The following is a 12,980-nucleotide window of genomic DNA, read 5'->3' on the forward strand; positions in this document are numbered from 1 at the left end:
TGAACGTGGCAGTGACTGCTCTCCCTGGCCCATTAGCGTCTTATGGGCCAAAGTAGCCAGGCCTGGGCTTTTTAAGAGAGAGAGAGAAATTCAGCCTTTTAGGTGTGATTTCCCAATTTTAAAAGATGCTGCGGGCTACACTAACACAGGTAGGGTCCAGATTCAGCCCACAGGTCTGCAGTTCACAACCCCCTTTCCTAGGTGTAGTGTTGCAAGTATTCCTGGCACTCTGAGCTTCAGGAAGAAGAAACACGCCATCCCTTCCCCCAAGCCCCTCTCCCTCCACCTTCTCTAGGGTCAGTGAGTGAGGAAGGGGTTAGGGATGGGGGTTGGAGGAGGCCCAGCCCCTGCCCAGGTCCCTGTGCCCTGCATCAGGCTGTCCCCAGGATGCAGAGGGCTCAGGCAGGGAACCTCCAGGCCACTGAAATCTGAGTGACCAGGTGCCTGACCAGAAGCCGGAGGTTGTCACATCCAGTTTGGCCAGGGGAAGCCCAGTGAACCAGTAAATGAGAGTTTTCTCCAGCACTAGAGTGTGAAAGCTGCGGGCACATGAGAAGGAAATGGCAGCTTCTGCCCAGTTCTTCCTCACGCCCCACCTGCATCACCCTCACAAACTTCTCGTCAAGTGGAAGATTGCTGTAATCCCACTTCTCAGATGAAGAAACTGAGGCCCAGAGGGCTGGAGTATTTGTCTGAAGGGAGTAGAAAGTGAGCATCTAGGGGCATAGCTTGAAGTAGCTCCAAGTATGAAATTTGTTTGAAACGTTTTCTTAACAACTGATGTGAATTTTGCTTCCTACTTCATAACATAGACATGGATATTTCGCTATAAATATAATGGTGGTTTTTCCTCCAATAATCTGGTAAACCTGACCTTGAGAGAATGAGCCACGTTTATCCTGTGGCATCTCAAACCCCTGGCACTTCATTGTGAAGCCACAGCAGTCCACAGACACAAGAGAGAGAAGCCCAGATTGAGGGATCAGGCCCCCAAAGTCAGTTCGTGACAAAGTAGACCTGAACCCAGGATCCCGACTGTTTCAGGGGGCGTGATAGGCATAAAGGAGGTGTGTTGCTGTTCAGGTCTCTCCTCGGTTCCCCATTTCAGCCTCATGGAAAGCTGGGGGGAGGGGCCTGGTGCCTCGCTGGGGCGGGCACAGCCCTGGCTCAGAGCTGAGTCCCGACCTCCACAAAGGCAGGACGCAATCTCCTCTTTCCTCCTCTCTCGGCTACCTCCATGTCCTGTCCCTTTTACAGACAAAGCTCTGCCACAGCAGCTGCCGCCTCTAGCTCCTGAGAGGGTCAGGGCTGTGTGCACCCAGCCCCCGACATGGACTGAGGTGCAAAGAGGGCCTTATGCCCCTTGCTTGGCGTTGGGGGCAGCTAAGCGACAGTGGGGGCAGCAAGGGGTCAGGCCACTCTCCCCCCCTCCCAGCCCCTGAAAGAGCACAAATCAGGGCGCCCGACGCCCACAGGGGTGGACAGCCGTGGAACCCTCAGGGCGCATGGGACAGTTCCATGGGGCGAAGGACGGCTCGAACCCAGTGAAGGAGCTTCAGAACCTGAGAAGCAGGAAGAACTTTGTCCTTTCCCAGGAATACCCATCACTGGAGCTCGCTGGCTCAGTGGAGTGCTCTGGGGGGTCCTGGGGGGCGCTCCCCACTCTCCTCCAACACTTGCCCACTTTTCCCTTCTGGCAGCTGGTGGTGATTTCAGAAACAACCAGGCAGAATCTCTCAAGTACGGTAAATGCTTGCTTCCTGTCCCCACCCAACCCTGTTAGAGTGGGAGACATGCTTAAGGGGAAGGATTACTCCAAAGAAACCCAAGTTCTGGCGAGAAAGACCTCCGAGAAATGTGGGAAACGTCTGGAGCTGTTACAGTCCCCGATCAAATTTCCGAGTCTTGTGTTCCCAGCCGGGCCAGAACATTTAAGTCTCAGAGTCCCTCTCTTCGCCTCTTTCCCCAGTTTGCACGTAACAAGCACAAGGGCTCAAGTTCCAGCTCAGGAAGCACAAGGCGCAGCCCAGCCCCTTTCACCAGGGGGAAAGGAGAAATTTCATTCCAAGGCTTCATGCTAATTACATTGCCCACTTCCTCAAACCTCCATCCTGGAGGGAAACCAAATTCCCCTTCTGTCCAGCTCTGCACCCGGGCACAGCTCCTCTTCGGGGTCATAAACATGGACATAGGTCTCCAGCCTGGAGCACTTGAGATGGCCAACTGCAGTGTGGATGCCAAGGCAGGCCTGGGGCTCAGGAGCGGGCGCAGAGAGAAACCTGCTCTACCCATCGGTGAACTTGACATCACGGTTCTGGACATGCCCCGTGGAGAGATGGGTTTGTACATCTAAAATGCAGTAAGCAGTGAGCTCAGGGCCTGATCCAGGCAGCCTTCGTGTCCTGCTGATGGGATAAGGGAAGAAACCCAGATGCACGGCCTTTGTAGCTGGATTCCAGCCAGCCTTTCATAGCATCCTTCATGATGGAGACCTGGAGGGTGGAGCCGGTTATGTCCAAAGCTTGTGAGTCCTCAGAGGCTGAGCCTCGAGGTCTGTGGCTGCAGGAAGAGAGCTTCCTATACAACCTTGGACCCTTCAACATGTTTGTCAGGGACTGGCATGAAGCTGTGGGTGGTAGAATCCTCAAATTTGCAGACCATCACATCTGAGAAGAGTAGGAAATACATTGAGTAATAAAATCCAACAGGTTTGGTCATGCTGGGTGAATAGGCCCCATTTCAGAGATGAGTCTGAAGACAATTCAATGTCAGGCTCTGCTTAGGGGGTCCAAGAAATCAACTGCCTTTAGCACATGTAAAAAACTAAAGGATTTGGGGTTTTCACCATAGTGCCAATTAGCTGTGTGACGAAGCTGAACGATACAGTGATGTGATCTGATCTTCAGGTACAGTGAGGAAATTCTTGTTTTGCGGGATTTCTTTGTCCCGTAAATCCCATTAAGGGATTTCTTGTGGGTTCACTGACCACTCATATCAAAACCTTTGGGGCTTGTTAAAAATTCAGATTTCTGGGCCCACCCAGAGGGCTCACTCAGGCACTATAGGACGTGGCCCCAGAATATGTATTTTCAACCACCTCCCGAGTGATTTTTTTTAATTAATTAATTAATTAATTTTTATTTTTGGCTGTGTTGGGTCTTCGTTTCTGTGCGAGGGCTTTCTCCAGTTGCGATGAGCGGGGGCCACTCTTCATCGCGGTGCGCGGGCCTCTCACTATCGCGGCCTCTCCTGTTGCGGAGCACAGGCTCCAGACGCGCAGGCTCAGCAGTTGTGGCTCACGGGCTTAGTTGCTCCGCGACATGTGGGATCTTCCCAGACCAGGGCTCGAACCCGTGTCCCCTGCATTGGCAGGCAGATTCTTAACCACTGCGCCACCAGAGAAGCCCCCGAGTGATTTTTGAGAACATTTTCAGCTCTGCCTACCTCTTTAGCCCATGCTGGGCCCCCTTGCCAGGACTGTTCTACCTCTAAGCAAAATAAGAGGACCCCCTGCCCGGCAAAGCTTCCCTCTATGCTAGAAATTCCACTCGTGGAGCTTTGCTCCTTTGGGTTAGGACACTGCTCCTACAAATGGCCTTGTCAGCGAAGATTTTTAAAGATAAAGACAGCTGGCTTATAGCAAAATTGTGGTGGAGGCACTGGGTAGGGACACAGGCTGAACTTCCCAGACAAAGGGTCAGTAAGGCTTAATCATACTGCCAGAGGGCCTCGATCCAGCTCAGCCTGAAGCCGCGGAGAGACTGAGAAATAAGCCATTTGTTCCTCGCTGGCGTGGGAAGCCCTCAGGCTTTGGAGAAGCAGCCTGACCTGAGTGTAAATCCCGATCAGGCCCTCAGCAGCTGTGGGACCCTGAACATTGACTTCAGCTTCTCTGAGGCTCAGATTTCCTCTCTGAGATCTTGACGCATTCTTTACCCAGCTGTTCTGAGGAGTCGATGAATAACGTATGTGAGGAGGTAAAGCCCCCTGAGACTTTGGCACACAGTAGGTGCTCAGTGTTGCTTGTTGAATGCATGAATGGGTAAATAGTGGATGGATGGAGGGATGGATGGATGAACGGATGGACAGATGACCTCTGTGAATTCTTCTTTTTTACTTGCAGACAATCAGCCTCTGCCTCTGAATTGATTAGCCATAGTTTTCCCACCCCAGTGTCATTCCCTGACATCTCACAGATGTCTTGATTTGGGGTCCAGGTTGTGCCTCCTGGGAAAAGCCCCTCTCCCTTCCCCACCCTTCTCCCCCCAGATGCCCTTTTCCCAGCTTCTGTCCAACTGCCAAGGCATTCCTCTCTGGCATTGGGTCTCCAATTCAGCACAGGGGCAAATCTTAGGGCACAGCCTTTCAGAGACTCCCCTGATATAGGCCAGGAGCATGTTTCTGACTCTAACTCAGGTCACCTTTCTGGCCAGCTCCTAGAAACAGCCCATCTCCAGGCTGGCTGGGGCTTGCAGAGGAAAATCAGCTGCGTGAGGCACAGATCCTGCCCTCTTGGAACTTGGACTCAAGGAGGAAAAACTAGGAGACAGTTAGAAGGTGGTATCTGCTGAGCGTGAGAAAGCGCTCCCAGCCGGCAGAATCAGAGAAGACGTCTTGAAGTGGGTGACATCTGGATCTTAAAGGATGGATGAGTTGGAACATTCAGAGCTGGGGGAAGAGCATTCCGGAGAGAGGGAACAGAGAGGGTGGAGTAGGGGATTGTTCAGTCTGGCAGGAGCACAGGTTGGGGGAGGTGGACAAGAACAGGTTGTAGGATTGGCTGGGGCAGGCACCGTGCAAGGCTGTGAATGCCAAGCTGAGGCATACGCTTGACTCCCCCGCTGTGAATCCAGGGAGAAACAGGGGCTGTGGTTCCAGGGTGGCCCCCCTCCCCTCAAGTCTCTTTCTGTACCCCGCTACCGGCTCCCCCAGCATGCATCTGACCTGTGTGCCTCTGCTGACCCATGCAAGCCTGGTGGGCCACCGCTTCTGGGGCCATCTGCATTAACAAAGCTGCACCGACTGCCCATTCCTGCTCCCAAAGGGATGAGTGGAGGAAGTTCAGGCCTTGTGCGGGCTGTTGGGGGGTCCGCTGATGCCCGTGTAAGGGTGACAGGCTTCTCAGCCCCAGGCATGTGCAACTGCTCCCTTGGTTGTAGGTCACCCCTTCTTCCCCCACCACCCCCCTGCAGCCTGCAAGTGGCAGGTCTCACCCCTGCACTTTCCCCAGCTAATCCAAGCCACACAGAGAGCAGCCAGCCCGCCAGCGGGTCTTGTTTCACTGGAATGTTGGCATCAAACTTGAGATCGGAAATGAACTCATTATCTGATTATTTTTATTTATGAAAATGTAACTGCTCTGGGAGAGGTCTTTCTTGAATAGCCTTCTGAGTGGATGAGTAATCCTCTCCCCTTTACACACACACACACACACACACACATGCTCAGACGCATATGTTCAGGCACACACACACACACATACTCAGATATTCCGAACCCCCCCTGCTTCAGACACACACACATACACACATACATCACACATATACACACAGAGGCGGCCATATGTTCCAGCAGATACATACCTTCAGGTACACACACAATCACAGGAAGACACATGTTCTGGGTCTAATAAGCTCCTTTGAGGGCAGGAACTTTGTCTCTTTTATTCACTGCAGAATCCCTAGTGGGCATCCCATAATGGGCAACCAGTAAATATTCGCAGAATGAATGGCTGAGGAGTAGATGCACACACACACGCGCGCGCACACACACACACACACCCCTACCTACATGCATGCACACCTGCCCATCCTCTCTCCCTTCCTGGAGAACAGCAAAGTCAGAGAATCCTAATTCCGCAGCCTAAAGTCTTCACACCATGAACTACACCTAGTATTAGCTGAGAACACCTCATCCAGAACCTTCCAGTGGAGATGTCCAACACCAGTTTCCAGGAGGCCAAGGCAGCTCCTCCCCTGAACTGCTACGGCCTCACCAGACGCTTAAAACCATCCCATCAGCCTTGCCCGTCAGGAACCTATTGTGATGGTCTGGCCAGGGAAGCCTGAGGTGTTTATGCAGGGCAGGCTGTTTTCCAGAAATGTCCTCTGGGGGCTGTCCCCACTCACCCACGCTGTCTCAGTGGCAGGCCCCCGCACAGGCTCTTGGGCAATGCCAGCCCCCAGGCTCTGGCTCTGGCTCTCTCTCTCTCCTCCAGTCCATGGCTATGACTCAGGCTGTCCAAGGCCTGTGAATGTCTCCTGGAGAGGAGACCTGGCCAGAGGCAAGGCTGGTGGGCCGGCAGGGGAGGAGAAGCCAAGAAAGGGCGGCCTGGAGTCTGATCTCAGGGTGGAGCGATGAGCAGGACCGTGACCCTGACCCCTAACTGTCCTTAAAGGCCTCCCCCATGGAGAGAGCAGTCAGCTATAATCAAAAAGAGCTCTGGGCTGGAGTGAGGCTCATCTGAGCTGACAACCCAGCTGGCCCCATACTGCCTGTGTGACTTTGGGCTGGTCATCAACCCTGGAGCTTAATGTCCACCAGCAACCTGGGCAATCACATCCTTCCTGCCTCGCTGCCCTGGGCCTCACCCTCTCCTGACCTCCCTTCCAGCCCCTGAAGGAGAGCCCACTACTCCTTCTGTAGCCATTTGGGCCTCTTCAAGTGACTCTTTCAAAGTGCAGAGCCCTCCAGGGTGGGTCGTGCAGTTCCTCACACCAAGCAGTGTGTAAGAGCTGCCTGACCTTCCCAAGAAGTTGCACACAGGAGGCGGGAGGACATGGAGAGGAAGGGACAACTTACTTTGCTAACACTGCCTTGTCCCAAAGCCTGGCTGAGAAGGAAGGGCTGTGATCTCTTAAAACTGCAAGTCCGCCAGCAATTCCACTCCTAATTATATACCCAGCTGAATCAAATGCACATGTCTATGAAAAAGTATTCTCAGGGATGCTTTATTCACAGTACCTCAAACTGAAACAACCCAAATACCCATCAATAGGAGAATGGTTAAACACATTGGGGTGTATCCATATAATGGATTCATATATCCATATACACAGCGATAAAACACAAGCGTTTCTGCTACACACAAAACAGCGTGGATGAATCTCCCAGGCATGATATTGAGTAAAATAAGCCAGATACTATATGTAGAAGGTCAAAAACATTCAAAATGAATCGATGGTGATAGAAGATAGACCACTGGTCACCTCTAGGGGTGGTGTTGACTGGAAAGGGGCACAGGAGACCTTCTGTGGTGCTGAAATGTTCCATCTCTTCATCTGGTGGTCACGTGGGCACAGACGCATATGTAAGTCCATCCAGCTGTGCACTTCAGCTGTGTTAATGCTCTTGTATGTGAGTTTTACTGGGGGAGCGACCCAAGTCACAAAGGGTCTAAGCCATGTAGAAAAGAGGAGTTCTAAAGAGTACTCACAGGATTTTAGGGTGGAAGAAAAAGAGTGAAGCCAATAGTGGAAGAGAGAAGGCCCAGAGCTTTCTTCCCAGAGAGGCTGAGTGACATGGCCCAGGAGGGGTTGCCATGAAGGAGGGGTTAGGGACCTGACCCTCCCAGTGACCCCAAATGCACCAGATCAGGCTACCCTTCAGTGGGTGTCCTGCACAGCACTGGGCATTGGGGTTGGGACCCAGCATGGAGGCCAGTCTCAGACCATCTGTCTCCTTCCTTCCTTCCCTGCCCATGGTTTTGGGGCAAAGAATAGGCTGAGACCCAAACCTCTCTTTTAACCCCAGTTAATAGATAAACTCAATCTGCTCCAACGGGCTTAAATAAAAGGTGTAAAGTAGAGAGCTAATTCACTCTGACTTGCTTTATCCTAAACCCCTGGATGGACTCTCTCATAAGAAAGAGGATTCCAGAAACCTGCATGCTGGCCTGCCACCCTCTGGGCCTCTTGATGATGGTCTGCGGGCCTGTGAGTGGGCAGGAATGTATGTCTCAGTGTGTTTTTGCCCTGTGTATTGTGTTTCCTTACAATGGGGTCCTCTGGTTTTATCTTCATATACCCTAGCCTCCCGCCATTCTGCTTTCTTGCCCCTGTTCAGCACCCCCTGCCCCTCCTCTACAGATACCCAGTTTTCCTGTCCTGACAATGGGATTAGCTTTTCACAATGACATGGAGAGACTAAGTCCTCATCCTTCTTGGACATTGTTTAAGGAACCCAGAGAAGGAACCCAAAACTTAACCTTAAGGCATTGCTTTCGAGTGCCATGACAGGCAACTCAAAATCTCACCCCACTACAGGACTTGAAGGCGAATCATGGGGAGATGGTGGCATTTTGAAGATCTGGGACTCGAAGGCATAGCACCCCCGTGTTCCTGGAGCCCCAGCATCATATGAGTGACCAAGTGGGTTCAGTGAAGAGAGGCTGCCAAGCCTGGGGCAGCTCTGGACACATCTGCCACATCTGTCTCTGGAATGATGGATCCCTTCCCCCACCCGGCCTTGTCCCCTTTCTCCTTCCCTGGGCAGTTCCTGCCCCAGTCAGCTTGATCCCCTCACACAGCCCACAGCCCACAGCCCACGGCGGGCCGCCCCTATCCTCCTCCCTCAGTCCCCACCCACTGGCAGACATGCGGTGCACATTTCCTACAGAGCCCAGCGAGCACCATGCAGAATAAGTCAGGTACCCACAAGGCAGGTACTGTTATTACGCTCACTCCACAGGTGGGGAAACCTCAGCTGAGAAATGGAGTGCTGTCCCTGAAGCCACACAGCTGAGAGTCATTGGAAGCAGGGTCTGAACGCCGGTAGTCAGACTCCAGTCCCCAGCCCAGCTCATCCCTTCACAGGAGGCTGTAAGGGTGGTGGTCGAGGGCGCAGGCCAGGAGCTAGGCTTCCTGGTTCACGTCCCGGCTCCTCCTCTTCCTGGGTGGCCCCTGGAACACGTGACCTACCCCTCTGGACCTCCCCCCCCAGCCCCTGTCATCAGATGGGGTTTGGATTGAGTGGGACAGTCGCTCCTGCCCTCTCAGAGCTCTCACGTCCAGCCACCTCTCTGGATGCTGTCTCTGGCTCTGGCCACACACTTGGGCCATTCTGTCCAGGCTGGGAGCAGATCAGCGATACAACACAAGGCAATTGTTTGTAGGGCCTGCTCCGAAGAGGGCCATGGGCCCCAGGGCTGAGCAAGAAAACCCAGCCGTCTGGATGTCACAGGCCCCTCTCCAACACGGTGGCCTGCGTGTACAGAGCCCTTTGCCGGGGACCCGGGAGCTCGCTGCCCGTGCTCCTCCAGCCCCCTCTGAGCTCCCACCACACCCCAGCACTGCCACCATCTGCATTACTGCACACTTGAGCGTACCCCGTCTAACACTTCTCCCAGGATCCCACGCACGAATTTGGCTCTCCTCTAGGCTGTGAAGCCCCAAGAGCAAGGGCTTGATTTTCCCCTTCCTGCACCTCCCTGACAGCCCAGATACAGGCCCATGCAGACACCAGGTCGTCAAAACCCACTTGAAATGTACGGGATTGAGTTGGAGGCTTAGATACCACAACTTTGGAGTTGCTGGTTAAATACTTAGTCTTACTAGAGGTGGAAAAGGGAGCAGTGTAGTGTGGGGTGGTTGTGGACTTGGATGCAAATGAATGCAAATCACCGTGCAGTGGTATGCAGATGTGCAGCCTGGATTTATGGGAGGGAGGGCCCTGACTTCAGAATCCTGGTCCCATGAGTTCTGCCCTCCAGGGGGTTCCGTGTCTGCCTGAGATCTTGTGCAGCAATGCTCTGCACGGCTCTCCAGCACCGCTGGGATCTAGCTGGGGAGCTGCACCCACCCACAGGCAGCCTGGCCTACAAGACGTGTATAAATCAGAGGCCTGCCCTGAAGAAGGGCTGGAGGTGGAGCCAGAGCTGTGGACGGCTGGGTTCTGGGGACACAGCTCTGGGCGAGCACAGAACACTGGACCAGGGCTTCCCTGGTGGCGCAGTAGTTGAGAGTCTGCCTGCTAATGCAGGGGACACGGGTTTGAGCCCCGGTCTGGGAAGACCCCACATGCCACAGAGCAACTAGGCCCGTGAGCCACAACTACTGAGCCTGCGCGTCTGGAGCCTGTGCTCCGCAACGAGAGAGGCCGCGATAGTGAGAGGCCCGCGTACCGCAATGAAGAGTGGCCCTCGCTTGCCACAACTAGAGAAAGCCCTCGCACAGAAACAAAGACCCAACACAGCAAAAATCAATAAATTTATTAATAAACTCCTACCCCCAACATCTTCTAAAAAAAAAAAAAAACACTGGACCAGGAAGGAACTGATCACCCCTGGTGTCACTGTCAGGTTTTCAGACTCTGTCCCAACTCTCTGCCGTGACCACCACTCACCACGACCAATCCCAACCCTACCTAGTGCTGCCCACCAGCCCGGACCCGCAGTGGGTGGGCAGGCCATGGTAACTGGAGGAGCTAGGGGCTTCCCAACACTGATGAGCACCCTCTTAGGCTAATGACTGGGACTGGGACTGTCACAGTCAAGGAAACTGAGGCTCAGAGAGGTGAGTGGCCTCAGCCCACACAGTGGGTCAGGGAGGAACCAGATCAGAACCCAGGTCTCCAGAGTTGGGGGGAGCGTGATGACAGCCTGCACGCGTGGGCCCCCATTGGCAGCCCAGGCCCAGAGGCTCCGTCTCCTTCGGGTAAGTCATGGCAAGGGGGCCGAAGGAGAAGAGAGAGGATAGGGCCAGAGACGTGGTGTGAAGAGAGCTGGGCATCTGGGAATTTTCACGGGGTTTGCAAGGCAGCCCAAAGCTGGGGTTCCCACAGCGGCAGGTGGGCATCCAGCGGGCCAGGCCGAACAGGGCTGGCACCAACTCTAGTGGGGTTGGAGGTGCCAGCTCTCACCCGCCAGCCAGGCTGCCAGCTGGGGAAGCTTAATTAGAATTCCTCAGCCCTCCAACCCATTTCCTTCCTGGTGAACAGGACAGCTAATGGCCTCTGCCGCCTGTTACTGGGGTGAGGTGGCCGGGCCAGGGGTGCGGGTGACCTAACAAGCACAGGAAGCATGCCTCTCCCCTGCCTCGGAGCAGGGATCAGCCCCCGGCGTGACCCTAAATTTCCCCAAGTCAGAGACCATCCGCCTGTCTGTCTATCCATCCCCCCAGGGCCCAGGGGGCTGGTGAGTGTGGACAGACAGACACAGGCCGTAGGAAGCTTCGGTGATTAATGGGTGATGAAAACCAGACCCCGTCAGGATGGGGGTGGGAACAGAGAGGCGGAGAGAGGCCGTCTGTCTCATGCTTGGCTCAGCTTTGAGCCCACAGCCTGGGGAGGAGGGGGGCGGTGGCTGAGGGCAGTGCCTGGCCCCAGCCTCGACATCCCAGGTGGGGCAGCAGATCCTGCTCCACCGATGCCCAGCTGGCACCTCCTTCAGCCTCTGCCCTAGAAGGCAACCCTGTGAGGAACCAGCTTAGCTCCCAACAGCCAGGGACTTGCAGGGTCCCTGAAATATCCTCCCTCCCGCAACGCCCCGAGGCCTCCACCTCCTCGTCAGGGAAGATCAAACAGTCACCCCACCTCCTCCTTCCTTCACCTTCCTCCTTGCTGTGGGGCCCATGTCCCGGGGCCTAGACCTTGAAGCTCATTTCGCCTCCCACCGCCGCCCCCGAAAAACACGTGACAACCCCATCCTCTGTCCTCAGGACCCCCTCAGCTCAGTCCTCACCATGGAAACTTTGAAAAGGTGAAAGTGAGCTGATTTTCCGCCAGAGCTTCCTTGACAGCAAAACCTCCATCTAGGAGGCTTTAAATCAAACCTCCAAACCTGCAGTTGAGAGAAACCAAGCAGGAGGGAGACTCGCACAGCCACGTCTCACGGTGCGCACCAGACAGACCCTGGAGGGACCTCGCACCCCCTCCCTTGCCCCCAAATACCCTCCCCACTGGCCTGCCTGCCCTGAGCCTGGAATTCCGCCAGTCAGTCCCCAGAGCGAGGCTCTGCCGCCCTCACCAACACCCGACTGTGAGAGGCTTTCAAAGGCTTCCCAGCGTGTCCACCCCCAGGGCCCTGGGATCTGGCCAGGCAGGGCCTGAAACGAGGAAACGGGATAGAGAGAGAGGAAGTGGCTTTGAGAAGGTGGGGCACAAAGGCAAACTGCTGACTGAAGACTTTTGCTGCTGGCTGACCAGGCCCGCCTATCACCCACCAGAATTAAACTTCTGGTTGTCAAAAAAAAATTTTGTTTCCAAGATAGCTGTCGTGTTGGGGTAAAGCAATAGGAAGACAATATGTATTCCTTCCTTCTTGCCCACCAGGCACCTTGTGTGTATCTCTTGGCTCACGTCCTATGGGAAGAAACTGAGGCTCAGGACCGTGCCCACCGTGCACCCTCCCCTCAGAGGGTTAAGTGATGGAGCTGAGATCCTAGGTCTGTCACACACAAAACCCTCCTACTTTCTGAAGTCCCACCCTGCCAGGGGCTGTGGGGAGAGAGCTGGACACCATCTGGGAAGAATCAGAGAAGATTTTGAGAAAAGGCCTCATGTGGGAACGAGAAATCCTTCAATAGGGCTTTTTCATCAATAAAGCAGAAACATAACCTTCCTCCTTGCAAACATTTCTGGACTCCCAGGGGTACCTGACTCTGTGTCCAACAAATTATTAAGGAAGCAAGTATAAAATTAAAAAATCCCAATCCCAAGCAGTCAGAGAAGGCTTTTTATGGGGGTGGGGAAGGGTGCAGCTGAACTTTATTGCTCCTTGCATCCCAGCTCCTGTCTCTTGCCTTGACAGAGCCCAGACTTGTCATCTGAGAAGAAGGGGGAGGGCGAGGTCACTGCCCTTCTCTGGTTTCCGCCCAGAGCTCTGCTTTTCTGCAGGGAATGCAGGGCTGGGGCAGCTTTGCAGCCTGCAGTCTGTGGCATGGAGGGAGCCGCTGGGTGGCTCTTATAAAGGGGAGTGTAAGATGCAGCCCTCCCCCTCCCTCCTCAGTGGGAAGACAAGACCTCCTTGGCCAAGGCCGAGTGCC

This window comes from Mesoplodon mirus, assembly GCF_964341445.2.
Source record: "Mesoplodon mirus genome assembly, chromosome: 14".
Lineage (NCBI taxonomy): Eukaryota > Metazoa > Chordata > Mammalia > Artiodactyla > Ziphiidae > Mesoplodon > Mesoplodon mirus.